General features: G+C 41.1%; 1 protein-coding gene across 3 annotated transcripts in view; it reads right to left on the bottom strand.

The window, feature by feature from the left end:
- Positions 1–17327, bottom strand: part of LOC135107274 (uncharacterized) — a 107996-nt gene that overhangs the window by 28498 nt on the left and 62171 nt on the right. The gene's annotated exons all lie outside the window — the stretch shown is intronic.

Raw genomic sequence — 17327 nt, 5'->3', positions numbered from 1 at the left:
GGAGCGAAAGGGAATGGGAGAGTCAACCAGCAGTTGAAGAGAGTGTGAAGAAAGGGCCACAGCATGGAACAGGGGACTCAGCTGACAAACAACTGGTTGAAGTGGGCGCTGATGAAGATGACAAGCATGTGGGAGCAGAATTGTCCGTGGGCAGTGAGGACAGGCTGCCATGACGTCAGAGGTGAGTGCCACACTGGATGACAGATTATGTAATTGATATTTACTGTATTGGATGGCTCATAAGATGCATGGGCTCATAAGATGCACCCAGTTTTAGCAGACATTGAAATGAAAAAAAAATAAATAAATGAGCAGATTTAAGCTCTGAATATGAAGTGAAGGATTTCACCTGACATTTGAAGAGTCTCATATGCATTTAGATCATTATTAGATCCCAATATTTTGCATTTAAAAACTTTAATATTTGCTAGTAGCCTACGTACCAATATTGTTGTGAGATGTAAACACATACCTGGCATATGACGTCGGTAGTGACTGTGAGAGACTACAGGGGTAATAAAGTTTGTTCATAAGAATGTTAAAAGATAGTGCAATTTTAACTGTATGAAAGTGTGTCTTACGTCAAGGAGTAACGGCATCACACTGTAAACACAGTGAAGCTTGCCCGTGTCACCGGGTTCGGCACGTAACCGACCGCGTGATTATTTTGGTACATGCAATGCATGGTGCATGGTCACTTAGGCAAATTCTTCCTGACTGGTGTCATTCTATGTGAATTACTGGTAAGTATGACCTATTACATATTGTTACCTTGAAAGAAAGAGTTCTTTTGTGATGCAGTACCAATCATCATTTTGTTTACATGTGTGAAGATGTCTGGGGTTTGATTTTAGAGCCTCTGTTGCCATAGACTTACCACCAACCACTGCCTCAATGCTGAACCTTGGCCTCATATGATGCAGGCTCATTTCCTGAGACTTTTTTTTTTGGAGAAAAAGGTGCGTCTTATGAGCCATCAAATATGGTAATAGTCTATGTGTGAACGACATATAATGTTATGTATTCTGGTTGTAATTTTGGGATATTGTGTGTCTTGGGTATTTGAATGATAATAAAGCAGCTAGGTCAGCCTTTATTGGAGGTGGGGGCAGTGTCGTGAATGTGGGCTTCTAATGCTTTAAGTATGAGGTTTGTTGTGTGTGTGTGTGTGTGTGTGTGTGTGTGTGTGTGTGTGTGTGTGTGTGTGTGTGTGTGTGTGTGTGTGTGTGTGTGCTGGGAGTAGAAGCAAGGTGGTGAGGCAGCATGGTAGAACCAGTCAGTTCAGGCAGGACCTCCTCCCTCCTTGCACCACCTTCTTTACTTCCACCTACTTTGATAGCCTGTACCTGTCTCCAATAAACATGAGGGAGGAACAGTGTTTTCCTGAGCCTGGTAACTCAGGGAAGCGGAAGAGCGGCTTGCCTAAACTACACATCGAACCCCACTTACAGCTTGGAGGGTGGGTTTGCTATGCCATTTCTCAGTCATTGGCCTCCAACAACCTTGGGAAGGCTGAGGCTGTAACAATATATATATATATATATATATATATATATATATATATATATATATATATATATATATATATATATATATATATATATATATATATATATATATATATATATATATATATATATATATATATATATATATATATATATATACCATATTTGATGGCTTGTAAGAAGCACCTTTTTTTCCAAAAATAAAATATCAGAAAATAAACCCACATCTTATAAGACCAAGGTTCAGCTTTAGGGCAGTGGCTAGTGGTAATTTTACTTTGGCAAATCACTTGTCTGCTAGATGGTGCCGTTCACATGAGATACACTACACTTCGCCACACAGTCAGTTACTACGCAGACACCACACAAGTCGGACGTCGGTCCAGCCTCCTGTTAAGTTGTTACGACTTCTGTTATCGGTGAGTGATAGGAATATTACAGTTTTCTTGTTTGGATTGTGTATTATGATTTCCATTACCTGTTATAAGGGTGGAGTATTGTCTTTAGTTATCTGTTATCTGATTATAGGGCGGAGTATTGCCTATGGATATCCGTTACCTGATAAGGGCGGAGTGTTGCCTATTTGAATCCGTTACCTGATTTAAGGGCGGATTATGGACTATAAATATCCGTTACCTTGTATAAGGGCGGATTATTGGTTATATGATATCCGTTACTTGATATAAGGCGGATTATTGGCAAATATTTTATGCTATATATATATATATATATATATATATATATATATATATATATATATATATATATATATATATATATATATATATATATATATATATATAACAATATTTGGGCACTCTTGTGAGCCGACATAGGTGCGAGATGGTTCCATCTTGTTACCCATTATTGAGGCAAGAGGAATATTGCCTTATTTACAAGCCTGGGGGCATTTGACTTCCCAGATTACTATAGGGAAAAATTTTTGATTTACAGTTGCCCTGTGTGTGAGGTTAAGGCACCCATGGGGTTATAAAAGGAACTGCTGTTAAAAGGGGTGGCGTATTGTTAACCCAGTCCTGAGAGATTCAGAACTACCAGCGTGCCATGCACCTCAGCTAAGGTAAAGGAACTACACAAGGGGAGTAAACATGATGAAGAAAGATCCAGATCCAAGAGCCGTTCTACTCGTCATGAGAGGTTAAGTTACTCTCGGTCACCTTCCCCTTCTCCAAAATACGCTGGTGAAGACAGCACTGCGCCTTCTTTGGGCATGATTATGGATGCTTTGACTGAGTTGAGGAAAGACATGGACAAGCTTAAGAAGGAAAATAGGGCTGTGAAGTCAAAAGCAGTTCATAACAATGCTCCCCTGTCGGTGTCAAATAATACTTTGGTGCCTGATTCTCAGGAATCACAGGCAGGATTTACTGGATTTAGAACTCCACTGAGGGAGGACAGTGATGAGGAAGAGGAAATCCAGAGGGATGTTCCTCATGATAGTATATTGTTACAAGGTGCTAAGAATTATGGACCCATGGAAACTGTCTCAAAAGAACTTGACAAGGAAATTGCTGCAATGGTGAACCACCTGTTTATTAATGGCATGAGGCAGGAAGATTACAAAGCCATTGTAGAGGATGAGGTGACATTTAGACCAAGTAACTGCCATGCATTAACTCAAGTGGATTGCAACCCACAGGTCCTTGATGCGCTGCCTGCAGAGGCAAAGAAGGCAGACTTCCGCTTAGGGGAAGTGGGAAAAGATATTACCAAGGCAGCTACTATTGTTGTAAAATCGCTTACTGTGCTAAACAAGGTGGCACACGATGAAGAGCACCAAATTATTGCAAATGAGGTGGCCATGCTCAATGGTGCATTGGCATTATTGGGTAATGCCCACTACAGAAATAACTTGACCAGGCGACATATCATAAAGAGGGACATTAATCCCAAATATTCTCATTTGTGTGCTGACAAGGCTCCCATGACAGATCTATTGTTTGGGGATGACCGGTCACAAGCCACCAGAAATATTGAGGAGGCAGAAAGGCTGAAAACCAAGTTCACTTTTAAGAAGCCTACATCTTGGACTGCAAGCAATGGCAGATTTTGTGGAAGTAAACAACGTAACTTTTTTGCCAAGGCCTCCTCCCGTGGATTCCCATCCAGATATCAGCCATATGGTTTTCGCAGGATGCCCTCCAGTGGTGAACAAAGGCGCTCCTACCCTGCTCAAGCTTGGACAACAAAAAACGTGAGAGGCCAGCGTCAACACAACCCCCGGCGTTAACCCAGGTGAGAGAACAATTTGAGGCTGGGCAACTTCACAAGTTTATCAATAAATGGCGTGTGATTACAAGTGACCTGTTCATTTTGGATATGGTGGAACATTGTCATCTGAATATAGATGAAGCTAACATTGGATATTTATTTAGAGAGGATATACAGTATGTCTTTAGTGAGGAAGATAAACTGATTATGCATCAGGTTAAAAAATTGTTAGAGATAAAGGCCATCATAGAGACACATAGACAGGATCAACAAATACTTTCACCAGTTTTTCTGAGGAAGAATAAGACTGGGGATTATAGGATGGTGTTAAATCTTGGAAAACTGAACAGGCATGTAGAATATACTCATTTTAAAATGGAAAATTTTGAACAAGCATTACAGTTGCTTAGTCAAGGAGATTATATGGCTTCTATAGACCTTAAGAAAGCCTATTATTCAGTAAAAATTGCAGAGGAACAACAAAAATATCTGTGTTTTAGATGGTTGGATAAGATTTACCAGTTCACATGTCTACCTAACGGGTTTTCGGATGGTCCTCGTCTATTTACAAAACTTCTGAAGCCAGTTTTCTCTACACTTAGGCATAAAGGCCACAACATCACTAGTTATATTGATGATACGCTTCTGTATAGTAGCTCTTTGCCGAGATGTTTTGATTGCATGAATGACACCATTCAGTTGTTGCAGAGTGTAGGTTTCTGCATAAATGTGGAGAAATCTGTTATGAGTCCCACTATGCGTATTGAGTATTTAGGTAACGTGATAGATTCGGTGGCCATGACAGTTACCTTGCCGGCGCGTAGGAGGGATAAGATTATACAGCATTGCTCTCTTTTAGTCAATAGACAGAAAGAAAAAATTAGAATTGTGGCAAGAGTGATTGGCCTGCCGGTGGCAGCAATCCCAGCTGTAGAGATGGGGAAGATGCACTATAGGAGGATGGAAAGAGCAAAGATCAAGGCTTTGGAAGAGGCATGTGGAGACTTTAATAGATGAATGAACATTACAGAGGAGATTAGAACAAATTTAAACTGGTGGATTAAGGAATGTCTAAATAGCATCACTACCAGTGGCAGATGGTCCCCTGAAGAGGTGCGTTCGCACATTAATGCACGTGAATTATTGGCTATATTATTCTCATTGAGATCTTTTACACATCTCCTTAGAGGTTTACACGTCAGGGTGTTATGTGATAACACCACAGCGATTAATTACGTGAATGAGATGGGATGTGTTAAGTCAATAGTTTGTGATGACATTAGTAGGGACATCTGGGAATGGTGTCTTAGTAATAGGGTATGGCTGACAGCTTTCCACATACCAGGCAAATGTAACATCATGGCCGACGGGGCATCACATTCCTTTAATGACAGACATGAGTGGCAGCTGAATGAGATGATATTTAAGGAATTGTGTTCTATATTTGGGAATCCTTGTATAGACCTATTCGCTTCACATTTGAACAAACAAATGACTCCATTCTGTGCATGGACACCAGATCCAGAGGGTGCATATATTGATGCATTTACAATTCCGTGGGCTAATTTTAAATAGGTTTACCTCTTTCCTCCCTTCTCCCTGATCTCTAGATGTCTGCAGAAGTTAAGGGAGGAAAGGACCAGAGGATGGATCATAGTGCCACTTTGGCCATCACAACTGTGGATGGGGGTGCTCCTTCAGATGCTAGTAGACGACCCTCAGGTCATACAGAGAAGGAAAAATGTGCTAATGCATCCGTCAACTGCAGAGGAACACCCAATAATGAAACACACAAATTTGATGGCTTGTCAGTTGTCCGGAAACAACTTGGAGAACGTGGCATATCTAAAGAAGGTACGGAAATCATTATGGCCTCTTGGAAACCAGCAACAGGTAGACAATACAACACTCACATCAAGAGGTGGACACTCTTTTGTAGTAGAGGGAACATTAATCCCATTGCACCATCTGTAGCAGATATATTAAACTTTCTGTCTCATAACTTTCAAAGGGGCGTGGGTTATGAAAGCATTAACACGGCGAGAGGGGCTCTATCTGCAATAGGAATTATGGTGGAAGGCTGCAGAGCGGGCAATCACCCACTCGTCAACAGATTTCTGCAGGGAGTCTTCAACTTATGCCCTTCTACACCCAGGTATGCGACGACCTGGGATGTGAAACTTGTATTACAAAGGATAAGACTCATGGAACCACTACACAGCCTAACACTGAAAGACTTGTCGCTAAAAATGGTGATGCTGATGGCAATGACACAAGCAGCCAGGATCCAAACTTTGCACTTATTATTGTTGATGAATATGGCATTTTGGAGAAGAATCTGTTTCAGTTTTGTTAGGAGGTAACATCAAGCAATGCAGGCCAAAATTTAATGTTCGTACTATTGTATTTAAAGCTTATCCTCAGGATTACAGATTGTGTGTAGTTAAGACTATGAAAGAATATACAGAAAGAACTGAGAGGCTAAGGACAGAATCTGGAAATGCAGATGGGAGACTACTCATAAGTTATATAAAACCTCATAGGAGTGTTTCTAAGGACATGGTGGCAAGGTGACTTAAGACCATGTTATGTAAGTGTGGGATTGATACCAAGAGGTACACAGCAAGTAGTATTAGACCTGCGTCAGTGTCTAAGGCCAAGGCACTGGATGTGCCTATTGCCACCATCATGGCAAAAGCTGGTTGGACGCAGGAAGCCACATTTGCTAAATATTATAATAAGGATATACAAGGGGAAATAGACCTTTTCCAAGAAGCAGTGCTAGGCTCAGTATAATGTAAGGTTTGAAATGTTATCAGCAGTAAAAATCATGTTCTATTTTCATAAATGAAATTGGGTTTTTGTAATAGGAACTTTTATTTACACCTATTTACAAAATGTGAATTTTGACACAACCCTTTACATACAACACCCACATGACTTTAAAATCTCATGTGAACGGCACCATCTAGCAGACAAGTGATTTGCCGAAGTAAAATTACAGAAGTACATGAGACTTACCGTAGGTTAGTTGAAATGTGCTTCGGATTTTGCGAGGCACATCACATCTGCTAGATGGTAGAGTTCACATGCACTCCACTCCCTCCCTTTGTTAATTGATGATTCTTGGTTTACACAACAAAAATTCACTGACTGGAAGGGTTGGGAGATAATATTTCATGTGGGTAGTTGTATCTTTAAAGACTGACTGTGTGGCGAAGTGTAGTGTATCTCATGTGAACTCTACCATCTAGCAGACGTGATGTGCCTCGCAAAATCCGAAGCACATTTCAACTAACCTACGGTAAGTCTCATGTACTTCTGTAAGTCTATGGCAATGTCCCTTCCTGGAGTGCCTGCCAAGTGATGCTAGAGACCATCAATGGCCCTTAAATCAAACCCCAAATATCTTCGCACTTATAAACAAATGATGATTGCTTCTACACCACAAAAACAACTCTTTTTTGCAAGGTAATAATGTATAACATGTTGTACTTACCAGTAATTCACATAAAATAACACCAGTCAGGAAAATATTAAGTGACAGCACTCTTACATTGCATGTACCAAAACAAACTCACGGTTGGTTACACACCAAAACTGGCGACACACACAAGATTCACTGCATTTCTTAGTATGATGCCATTATTCCTTGAGGTAAGATATGAATAGAACAAATTTATTTTCACAGATTTGAATTTGAATAAAAAACTACAATCATACTAAATTTTACGATGAGTAGAACAAATTCATTTTCACACTTTTTGTTTTAGAAATACAGGGTGTAATGTGAGTTTCTGCAAATACTGAAAGAGGTGAAAGAATGTGTAATTCTAAGTAGAAAATATTCTATACACATATGCATTTTAAGGCTTTGTTTACTCATCAGAGGAGTTGAAAATGTATGGGTGTACTATGCATGTTACTATGAGGTGACGGACAAACGGTTGCATTGTCGCAGCCTCGGAGGTGCCACTTGGTCAAATTACAAATGGTTTTGTCTTATTTTCTGCAAGCTGTGGAATATTACAGTATCTTGTAACAAGACAAACAGTATTAAAAAGCATGTAATTTACCAATAAGCATTACACGACAACATTATTGCAGTGATTAAAAGTACTCCTGTAAAATGTTACATGGCATCATTAAAGCAAGGGAGGAACGAGAGCAAGTCTGAACGACCTTGAAAACAGCTGAGTGATGATGCCACGTAGCATTTTACAGGAGTACTTTTAATCACCGCAATAATGTTGTCATGTAATGCCTACCTAGTAGCCTAGACCTGGGATGGTTAGGCCACTGCTTGTGTATTTTTCTTTTTGGAGTTTCTTTCTCCTGCCTAGCAGCAGGTCACAACTTCTGACTTACACCAGGTACCAAATCACTGCTAGGTGAACAAGGGCTACACTGTAAAGAAGTCTGCCCAATGATTTCTGACCTGACCTAGGATTTGAACCTGGGCCCTCCCAAGTGTGAATCAGGTGTGCTAATCACTGCGCTACTAGGTGTGTACAGCAGAGAGTGCTGGGCAACAGCACTTTACAAGTATCACTCACAGGTAAGTATTTCCAGGTGCAGAGCACTCATGAGTGTGCAGATAACTGACTGCCTGAGTCCCATGGAAATGCCTTTATTACCTTCAATACTACACATTTGAAAAATCCCAAACTTTATTCAGAAACCTATTGAACCATATGAAACCCTGACCACAGAATGAACCCAATACTGTGAAGCGCAACCCATACATACATAACAGAAGTAAACATTACATAATATCATAACACCTCCCTGATCAGCCTGAGGTATATAGTTGAGGCTATAGATGCAGCATATTGCTGGGCTTCAGTTTCCTCTTTGATCAGCGAGGGTTGTCTGGTCCATATTCCTCAAATACTGCAAAGCTTACTTGCTTCTTTGGCTTGAGAGATGCATTTTGATCAGCCCTGGCTTCCTGGACAGCCTCAATCTCTAACAGATGGTCCGTCATGATAAAAAATTCCCCGGATGAATTTTCAGGTTCTGTGTTCACCTCGGATGAATGGTAAGGTTGCAGCTGCTCTAGGTGCCATCTTCATATGGGGTCCTTACGGAAAACAAGCACATTGAAATTGCAACTTCTGAAATGTTTCACAATGACAGCAGGCACCCATCATGGCTTCTTGTCTCTCCTTGGTCTGCAGTACAATGCATAGCAGGTGTCTCCCACCATGAATGAGTGAGAGACCCTGGATAACGTCTCCATCTGCAAAGATCTTGCAGCTTCCTTAATTTGCTTCCCTTGAGCCATGTGGGCAGGTGATGGCAACATTGTGTCAATCTGCGTCTGCATCTGTTGGCCATTCAACAGCTCACTTGACAAGAAACCATTTGACATTGGTGTGTGCCAGTATTGCATGAGAAATTTCTGCCAGACAACTGTAGGTGGTGATGCAGATTTTCTCATCACCTGCTTGAAGGTCTGAATAAAGCATTCAGCTGCTCCATTTGTAGCAAGGTGGTATGGTGCTCCAGTCAAGTGTGTAATGTTCCTCTCCTTGCACCAGGTCTGGAATTCCTTGCTCAGGAAACTTGAGGCATCATCAGTTACCAGTGTGTGAGGGTAACTAAAATGAGTGAAGTCTTGTTCCAACAGTTGGATCATTGTTTTGGCTGATATGGATTACGTAGGGTTAATACAGGAATACTTGGAATAAATGTCTGTGAGTACTAGCAAGTCTGTTCCCATAAAGTTGATGGCATGATCGAGGACAACTCAAGGGTTTCTCTGGCAGTATCCAAGGATGTATCACTGGCTTGGCAGGCTTATCCTGACGCTCAGCACACAAGGTACAGCCATGACAAGTCTTCTCAATATCCTGATCAATACCATACCAGTAAACTGCTGTACGAGCAAGCTGCTTCATACATTGCATCTTGAAGTGTCCAAGGTAAAGGCATTGCAGAACATGGTCATGTAGGCTTGCAGGAATTACTACTCTGAATCCATAGAGTAAACACTCATTACTCCTGGACAATGAATCTGCCAGTCCTTGATAATCCTCTACCCTGCTGTTCCCATCTTTATCCTTCTTTGGTGGCCAGCCTTCTCAACAGTACTGCATTATAGTTGAGGCTACTGTATCCTTGGCTGGCTCCTGCAGTGCTGTCGCATTTACTGGGTTAACTTGGTCATTAATCATGCTGATTGAGCAGATAATATCTACGTCATCCCCATTTTCCTCCCTGTCAAATATATCATCATCAGCAGTGTTCCTGTACTCAACAGAATAATCACACTGACTTAACTAAAGTGACCATCAAGCCAACTGATTGGCTGCAAGTGCAAGGATGGCCTTGTTTGGTGCAAACAGCATTAGCAGTGGTTTATGATCCGTTACTATCATGAAGTGACGTCCATAGCAGTACTAGTAGAATTTCTTCAAGGCAAACATGATAGCTAAGGCTTTTTGTATCTGATTATAGTTTTCTGGGACTTCGTGAGTGTCGTGGAAACACTGGTGTTTTTTTTTTTTTTTTTTTATGTAGGAGGGACACTGGCCAAGGGCAACAAAAAATCCAATAAAAAAAAAATGCCCATTGAAATGCCAGTCCCATAAAAGGGTCAAAGCAGTAGTAAAAAATGGTGAATAAGTGTCTTGAAACCTCCCTCTTGAAGTAATTCAAGTCATAGGAAGGTGGAAATACAGAAGCAGGCAGGGAGTTCCAGAGTTTACCAGAGAAAGGGATGAATGATTGAGAATACTGGTTAACTCTTGTGTTAGAGAGGTGTACAGAACAGGGGTGAGAGAAAGAAGAAAGTCTTGTGTAGCTAGGCTGTGGGAGGAGGGGAGGCATGCAGTTAGCAAGATCAGAAGAGCAGTTAGTATGAAAATAGTGGTAGAAGACAACTAGAGATGCAACATTGCGGCGGTGAGAGAGAGGCTGAAGACAGACATTTAGAGGAGAGGAGTTGATGAGATGAAAAGGTTTTGATTCCACTCTGTCTAGAAGAACAGTATGAGTGGAACCCCCTCCATGTGAAGCATACCCCATACATGGACGGATAAGGCCCTTGTACAGAGTTAGCAGCTGGAGGGATGAGAAAAACTGGCGGAGACGTTTCAGAACACCTAACTTCATAGAAGCTGTTTTAGCTAGAGATGAGATGTGAAGTTTCCAGTTCAGATTATAAGTAAAGGACAGACAGAGGATGTTCGGTGTAGAAGAGGAGGACAGTTGAGTGTCATTGAAGAAGAGGGGATAGTTGTCTGGAAGGCTGTGTCGAGTTGATAGATGGAAGAATTAAGTTTTTGAGGCATTGAACAATACCAGGTTTGCTCTGGCCCAGTCAGAAATTTTAGAAAGATCCGAAGCCAAGCGTTCTGTGGCTTCCCTGCATGAAATGTTTACCTCCTGAAGGGTTGGACGTCTATGAAAAGACGTGGAAAAGTGTAGGGTGGTATCATCAGCGTAGGAGTGGATAGGATAAGAAGTTTGCTTTAGAAGATCATTAATGAATAATAAGAAGAGAGTGGGTGACAGGACAGAACCCTGAGGAACACCACTGTTAACAGATTTAGGAGAAGAACAGTGACCGTCTGCCACAGCAGCAATAGAACAGTCAAAAAGGAAACTTGAGATGAAGTTACAGAGAGAAGGATAGAAGCTGTAGGAGGGTAGTTTGGAAATCAAAGCTTTGTGCCAGACTCTATCAAAAGCTTTTGATGTTTACGGCAACAGCAAAAGTTTCACCAAAATCTCTAAAAGAGGATGACCAAGACTCAGTAAGGAAAGCCAGAAGATCACCAGTAGAGCGGCCTTGACAGAACCTATACTGGCGATCAGATAGAAGGTTGTGAAGTGATAGATGTTTAAGAATCTTCCTGTTGAGGATAGATTCAAACACTTTAGATAGGCAGGAAATTAAAGCAATAGGACGGTAGTTTGTGGGATTAGAACGGTCACCCTTTTTAGGAACAGGCTGAATGTAGGCAAACTTCCAGCAAGAAGGAAAGGTAGATATTGACAGACAGAGCTGAAAGAGTTTAACTAGGCAAGGTGCAAGCACGGAGGCACAGTTTCGGAGAACAATAAGAGGGACCCCATCAGGTCCATAAGCCTTCCGAGGGTTTAGGCCAGCAAGGGCATGGAAAACGTCACTGTGAAGAATTTTAATAGGTGGCATGAAGTAGTCAGAGGGTGGAGGAGAGGGAGGAACAAGCCCAGAATTGTCCAAGTTAGGTTTGAGCGAAGTGTTCAACTTTAGAAATAGATGTGATAACAGTGGTGCCATCTGGCTGAAATAAAGGAGGGAAAGAAGAAGAAGCAAAGTTATTGGTGATATTTTTGGCTAGATGCCAGATGTCACAAGGGGAGTTAGATCTTGAAAGGTTGTGACACTTTCTGTTAATGAAGGAGTTTTTGGCTAGTTGGAGAACAGACTTGGCATGATTCCAGGCAGAAATATAAAGTGCATGAGATTCTGGAGATGGAAGGTTTAAGTACCTTTTGTGGGCAACCTCTCTATCATGTATAGCATGAGAACAAGCTGTGTTAAACCAAGTTTTAGAAGGTTTAGGTCGAGAAAAAGAGTGAGGAATGTACGCCTCCATACCAGACACTATCACCTCTGTCATGCGCTCAGCACACAAAGACGGGTCTCTGACACAGAAGCAGTAGTCATTCCAAGGAAAATCAGCAAAATACCTCCTCAGGTCCCCCCAACTAGCAGAGGCAAAACGCCAGAGGCACCTTCGCTTAGGGGGATCCTGAGGAGGAATTGGAGTGATAGGACAAGATACAGATATGAGATTGTGATCGGAGGAGCCCAATGGAGAAGAAAGGGTGACAGCATAAGCAGAAGGATTAGAGGTCAGGAAAAGGTCAAGAATGTTTGGTGTATCTCCAAGATGGTTAGGAATACAAGTAGGGTGTTGCATTAATTGCTCTAGGTCATGTAGGATAGCAAAGTTGAAGGCTAGTTCACCAGGATGGTCAGTGAAGGGAGAGGAAAGCCAAAGCTGATGGTGAACATTGAAGTCTCCAAGAATGGAGATCTCTGCAAAAGGGAAGAGGGTCAGAATGTGCTCCACTTTGGAAGTTAAGTAGTCAAAGAATTTCTTATAGTCAGAGGAGTTAGGTGAAAGGTATACAGCACAGATAAATTTAGTTTGAGGGTGACTCTGTAGTCGTAGCCAGATGGTGGAAAACTCGGAAGATTCAAGAGAGTGGGCATGAGAGCAGGTTAAGTCATTGCGCACATAAACGCAACATCCAGCTTTGGATCGAAAATGAGGAAAGAGAAAGTAGGAGGAAATAGAAAAGGGGCTACTGTCAGTTACCTCAGACACCTGAGTTTCAGTGAGGAAAAGAAGATGAGGTTTAGAAGAGGTTGCTCATTGCCATCTGAATAGCAGTGGAAAAACAAAGCCTCGATCCTGACATTTGAAACATAGCAGGGGACTCCAATCAGTGTACATGGATCAAAGTGAGCCAACACTGTATCCATGGACAGAAGCTCCTTAATTTTCTGGATAGAATTCTGTTCCTCAGCACCCCATTTCCAAGTAGTGTCCTTCTTGGTCAGGTGATGTAAAGGCTCTGCCACAGTTGATGGGTTTGGAAGAAACTTTGCATGGAATTCCACAGGACCAAGGAAAGACTTGAGGCTTATAACGTCTGTGGACACTGGCATCTTGACAACATCATTTACCTTTGTCCCTTTGGCAATCCTTTCTGTAGATAGCATGTGTCCCAAGCCAAGTATTCAACATGCAGTTCAGCAAAAATGCACTCCTCACCGGCAATGCAAACCTATCTCATCCAGGTGCTGGAGAAGGCCACATAAATTCTTCAGGTGTTCTGATGCAATGGATCCGCTGACCAGGATGTCATCCAGGTAAGCAGCAACACCCAGAGGTCACTTGTTAACTGTTCCATTATCTCTTGAAAATACCTAGGTGCCAAGGTGATTCCATAGGGAAGGCACATCTGCAGCGAAACTCCTTTGTGAGTATTCAGCACGAATCTTTGTTGGCTCTTTATTTGATTGTAGGGATCTGCCAGATCTATCTTAGGAAACCTATAACCACCCTCCAGCTTGTGCATCAAGCCCTCAGGGAAAGGCAGTGGGTAACGGTGTTTCTCCAGCTGCTGGTTGATTGTCACTGAGTAGTAACCACACACACAAATCTTGGATTTCACCATATTAAGGAGCATGGCCTTCCAAACGGGCACCACAAGGGTAGCATACGAATTGAATTGCACAGGCTTCCAGACCCCCTTTAAGATACCTGCATCATATGCTCGGGCCAAATCTTGGATGATGAACGGTACGGATCTCAGTGGCTTGAATTGAATCTCCAGTTCAAAGTCTCATAAGCATTCTAACTCAGGCTTAAACAGGTCTGGAAATTCGCCCCACAACTCCTGACAAGCTCTCTGCAATGACATGTCTGGCTGAAGCTTGTCAATACTGCATACAAACGAATCACTCTCAGCTGAATGCAGCAGGCATTGAGGACACGATCCACAGAAATCTTCAGTGCAGCAATGGCATCCCTTCCCAGTAAGTTTAAGTGAGGTACAAAGGACATGATGAAAGGGATGCTGCACTCCAGGCCTGAGTCGCATGACTTCACCCTTGACATAAATTTCCACAGATTAGGAATTGAGTGCTTACTTGCAGACTCATAAAACGTTGTGACATCTTGCTTCCATATTTTCATGGAGATAAAATTTCCACTGGTACCCATGTCCAACTCCACTTGACACTCCAAACCTTGGATGTTGATAGGAATTTCAAACTTTGAAAGCTTTGGTTCTTCCATAGCTTCACAAGCTCATACCTTGAGATATTTCACTTCACCAGTTTTCTCTTGGTAACAAATAAGTTGTAAATGACCTTTGCACTTGCAGAAAGAACACACAGCTTCCTTGAACTAGCAGGAAGGAGCCTTAAGATCCATCTTGCCACACCTGCAACACTTAGCAGTGTCCTTATAACTGTCTGCAGACTTGGAACAAGTCTTCTGTTGTGATTGTGGCTTCTTGTCCTAGTGAATCTTGTATACATGTTTGGTGGAGGGGGTGACTATACACAGTTTCCTTGGCCACCTTGGCAATATCCTCCACTTCATTTGCAATATGGATGAAGTCAAGCTCATCATCCTTTATCTTGGAAAGGGCCTTGAAAAGGTTGACTGAACAAATGAAGCAGGTGCATAGTGCATCTTGTGGGTCATTGATTGAGGAAGAGTCACACATAACAGCATCTTGGCAAATGTGCATTGCCAGTTCCTGAATTTTTTTCACCTGGTTTGTGCTGCATGTCACTCCAGAAATTAAACTATTCAGAAACAATGAAATGTTTTGGGTCAAATTGGTCTTTCATGAAAGCTAATATCTCATCCATTGTAAACTTCTTGATATCCTTTGGAGGCATCTGTTGAGTATCCAGGTTAGCCAGCAGCTTAGGGTCTGTGGCGTCAAGAACACCTGAGCATGTTTCTCCTCAGGCAGAGAATGTGCGAAACCTCACCTAGTAGTCAGTCCACAACTCAGCAGTAGGATCAAATGGAGCAAAACTGGGTGTAGCCACTGTAGGCACTGTTACTTGCCCACTACAGACACAAGCTTGTAATGCTGCCTGCATCTGCTGCTGATGTTGTTGTTGCTGTTGTTTCATTAGTTGTTGCATATGCTGCTGCTGCTGCTGCTGCATCTGGAGCTGCAACACCTTAAAAATTCTGCCATCTCTGCTATGCTGCAGAAGACGTGCAGGGTGAGTAGTTGAGGGGTGAATAAGCACTCTACAAAGTTGCCATCCCATCCTCATTGCCAGAAAATCCCTCTTGTGTTCTTCTATAAAAATAAAACACTTGCAGTAGTTCAGGGACTTTAAAAGGTGTAAACAGACTGTGGAGCAGTGGGTGTCAGGTAACAGCACCTTACAAGTATCATTCACAAGTAACTATTTACAGGTAGAAAGCACTCATGAGTGTGAAGATAACTGACTGCCTGGGTCCTATGGAGATGCCTTTATTACCTTCAATACTACACATTTGAAAAATCCTGAACCTTTATTCAGAAACCTATTGAACCATATGAAACCTTGACCACAGAATGAACCCAATACATGTAAAGCACAACTCATACATACATAACAATAGTAAATGTTTTATATATATATATATATATATATATATATATATATATATATATATATATATATATATATATATATATATATATATATATATATATATATATATATATACGAGTATATATATATATATACTAGAATTTTAAGCTCAAACCTATGCTTCCTATTGCCTGAGTCACTCTCAGTTTTGTTAATCATACTTTGAAAGGTAGTACAAGCATGTGAAAGGAGTGATAGTTTTTGAGTGATCACTTTCCTCTACTCAGCTTCCTCATCATTCACTGTATCACCATCATCATCCCCTTCTTCATCTATTAGATTCTTGATGTCATTATTAGTATGACCAGCATACATCTTAACCAGACATATCTTCAATTCTGGAGCTGGTATAGTGCAGACAGTTTTTGAATTCTGAATAATCAATCTGACATTTGCTTTCTTTTCATCTCATCTGACTTGAGTTGTGGAAGGAGAGTCAACCAGATATGTTTGATTGTTGCAGTATTATATTATTCCAGGTCTTGACAAAGACATTTACTGCCTGCTGATTATTTAATTTCTTCCACAATGCAGTATCTATCAAAATGGTCGGGATGCTATTTACACCAAATGTAGGTAAGTTAGATGGGGAAGAGGAGGAAAGGCAGTAGTGGCATAATATGCAGCAGGGTTGGCAGCAACAGGGGGATCCTCCATTTCCTCTTTCCTCTCCTCTTCACTGCTCAGATTTTCAACATTTTCTTCATTTCTTCCTATTTTTTGTTTGAGCTTTCATTTTGTCATGCAAGTATTTTTAATATAACAACTCTGTATTCACTATAATTTTCTGGTCTGGTGATTGTATCTGGTGGTATAAATACAAACTCAATTACAAGGTACCACCCTGCTAGAAATCTTACATGACTCAAGGTTCTATCTAAGAAGAGAACTATTTTGAAGGTTAGATTTTCTTACAGAAGTCTGCTTTGGCATCTTTAACAAAACATTTTCTTCACAACTCAATAGACATATAGCCATTCTTTGACTGTTAGGTTTTTAATTTTCTCAAAACAAAGTTTCTCTATATTTTGTGATGTAGATTCAGGGCAGTTCAAATTCCTCATGATGTCACTGCTTCTTGCACCAATTTCAGTCATTTCAACAATTCAACTGTATCCCTTAACAAGAATATATGTTTTTTGACTGTTTTCCCTTTGAATTTCTTTTTAGTAAGTAAAACAAAATTTTTCAATTGTTCTGGAGGCAAATCACTCCATCTACCACTACCTCCAATACTTACAGGTATAGTGAAGCATTATCAACCAGTGAGTTATACTGGTGAAAGTCACACAACACAATACAGAAAACACTGTCTGCCTTGTAAAGGTGGCAGCAGACAAATGTTCTCCATGATGCAACAGGATACTTCCCACATAATAAATATTATTGAAGAGAATGTTAATGTT

The sequence above is a fragment of the Scylla paramamosain genome, chromosome 15, assembly GCF_035594125.1.
Source record: "Scylla paramamosain isolate STU-SP2022 chromosome 15, ASM3559412v1, whole genome shotgun sequence".
Taxonomy (NCBI): domain Eukaryota; kingdom Metazoa; phylum Arthropoda; class Malacostraca; order Decapoda; family Portunidae; genus Scylla; species Scylla paramamosain.
The sequence above is the reverse complement of the archived record's forward strand: the minus strand, read 5'-3'. Positions and strand labels throughout refer to the sequence as shown.